The sequence below is a fragment of the Nicotiana tabacum genome, chromosome 5 (genome assembly GCF_000715075.1).
Source record: "Nicotiana tabacum cultivar K326 chromosome 5, ASM71507v2, whole genome shotgun sequence".
Lineage (NCBI taxonomy): Eukaryota > Viridiplantae > Streptophyta > Magnoliopsida > Solanales > Solanaceae > Nicotiana > Nicotiana tabacum.
The window spans coordinates 156711538-156714135 of NC_134084.1; the positions used below are offsets into that span (position 1 = coordinate 156711538).

At 33.4% G+C, this 2598-nt stretch overlaps 1 long non-coding RNA gene across 1 annotated transcript; it reads left to right on the forward strand.

Moving 5' to 3' along the window:
- The first annotated feature begins 228 nt into the window (after positions 1-228).
- Positions 229-1458, forward strand: LOC107817874 (uncharacterized). The gene is made up of 2 exons (XR_001655307.2): positions 229-568; positions 1150-1458. It is a non-coding gene; the product is annotated as an uncharacterized LOC107817874 (long non-coding RNA).
- Positions 1459-2598: the final 1140 nt, after the last annotated feature.

The window sequence follows — 2598 nt, forward strand, 5'->3', positions numbered from 1 at the left end:
AATATGACATAAAAATGGATATAAATGCAAATACCCCAATTTTATCAAGTTGCTAGTCCATTTAATATCAATCCAAATTAACCTACCAGCCCAATTCCTAGCCCAATACTTTTGGCCAATAGCCCCAAATACCCAATTATCAACAACCCAAACCCATGAAATCCTCTAGAAGAGACAATCTCAATCGTCAATTACCTAAGTGCCCTTCCTAATCTCAAAATTCAAATTAACTATGGTCAAGATTTTCCAATCTGCTTTACAGAAAGAAATCTTTCCCTTTTTCAACAAAAGATCTCTTTTTTCCTTTCTCCCAAAATTTCTCCCTCCCACGTGAATTGCCATTTTTATTCCAACTTTCTCTTTCCTTTTTTATGATCTTGCTCTCTTTCCCAATAGACAGAGAGTGCACTCAATTTTTTCTTACTATTTAGTATTTGCCATAGCAGAAATTTGGTTATTGCTTTATTTATTTTAATCTAGTCTGCTTTTGTTCGAGAGGGAGGAGTAAAGTCGAGATTGAAGTTCGATAGTGCATTAAGACACGCCTCAGTTCGCTGCCCTGCAAAAGGTCCGTATCTTCTCCTCTCGCTCTCGTCTTGATTCTAATTACAGTACGTTCCATGCCCGGTGCGTGTTTGCTTCGAGGTTGTTAGTTCTTATTAAGCTTTTATCTTTGATGCTATAAAAATGGCTCTAATTTGTGTTTGTTTAAGGGAATGATTCTATGACTAAAGTTGTTAGCAATAATTCTTAACGAGATTATGTTCTGGTGTGTATTGTTAGAAGCATGCCTCACTAGTATTTGATAAAATGTTCACATGAAAATATCCATTTCCTTTTGCATACTTCTCTGTTAGATGCTATGATTTTAAGAAGGATTTTATAATGAGTTAGTTGTCTTGCAAAATATTTATTTGCCATTGTAAGTTAGGACCTTGATGGAAAGGAAGTGATATGTGTATCTAATATGTTAACCTGGATGTATTGAAATTGTGTCCCCCCATGGTTTAAGGTACGAGAACAAAAAAAGTAGCAATGAATACATATTCTGTTATTGGTATCAATTTTAAAGAATCAATAGTTCACTGCTCTAATTCTTTATCTTTATTTCTTTCGAGCAAATGGAATCTTAATTCGAGAATCTCGCAGTGGAGTCTCATAGAGACTTAATGCTACCACCGCCACATGGAGTCGTTGCATACCATCTTCCTTATCGGATAGCGAGAAAAACAAGCTAAACATTTGGGGACGTCTACGGCGCCTCTCATTTCTTTTTTCCTTATCATTCATGATATTTGACTTTTACTTGTGTGATTTGAGTTTATCTTCAATTTCTGGGATTACATGTTAAAATTTGTGTTAGCATAGTATGTTTCGTTAATTATCAATTTGGTACAATTTTAATCACATAAAAATACAGCATTTATATATAAGAATATAAAATCAGTTTCACTTAAATTGATGCTTTCAAAAACTTCTCGTCAAGCCAGTTTCTAACGACATTAAGTTTTGACTTTTATAAATCTAGCCGAGAACGGTAAATACACATGTAAACCATTCTTTTAAGTCTTAATCTATCTTTAAGATTTTCCATAAAGTTCGAGATTGTTTTCCTTGAATTTAAGATTAACCAGTTGATATACATTTTCATCCAAATCGAGCTTAAAGTCTCATTAGAACTTTGTGTCCATTTCTTTAGTTTAGACGAGTTCTTCTGTAATTAATCATCTGAGATCTAGCAAGTTTCTGGGTTTAAATCTGAACATTTTGATAAATTATTGTTTAATCAAAAAATATATTCTTGAGCTTCTTGTTAGTTAAGTTGAAAGATTTTCTCTTAAGCGTGTGTTAGACAGAACAATTTGAAGGATACTCACTATTTTGAAAGCCTTTTTAAGCCAATGTAACAAATATTTTAACCTATGTATATATGTATCTGAATCGTTTTTATATAATCTTAGCTATCAATTAACTTAAGTTTGACCGGTTAACCGTAGTTAACGGATCATATAGGGTGCCTTAATAATCTTCCCTATAAGATTAATTAGAACCCTTACCTATACTCTTAAGTTAAGCAGACTATAAAACAGAGTTAACTTTAACTATTATTTTGTAAATAGGTGTCCTAATCCATCTTTAAATTAATTAGGTGGCGACTCTCTTAATTAATTAAACCTCAGAATTACCAATATGTTATACTCTAATTTGACTCGTGTTAAAATGGGGTATAACAACTCTCATACCACCCATAAAGCATAGCATAACCTTTATTGAAATTTCCTTTACTTGAGTCATCCTCGGTCTCAATCTCCGTAAGTCATAACTGATTCATCTGCACGCCTCAAACTACAACCAACATAGCGCATAACCGTGCAGCCAACTAATCAGTAGCAGGCTCCCCCACTTGGCTCGAAGCCATAGATTAAAACACACAATACTCATAACGCATATACGCTATTACTGTTATAATAACATAGTGAGATTAAACTCAATCCTTCATAAGCTCGTGAAACACAGACCATTTAATACTTTAAATCTTCTGTAAATCTCGCATTCGCTCTTGAAACAGTTAAACTCACTCTCTTAACGACCCAAATT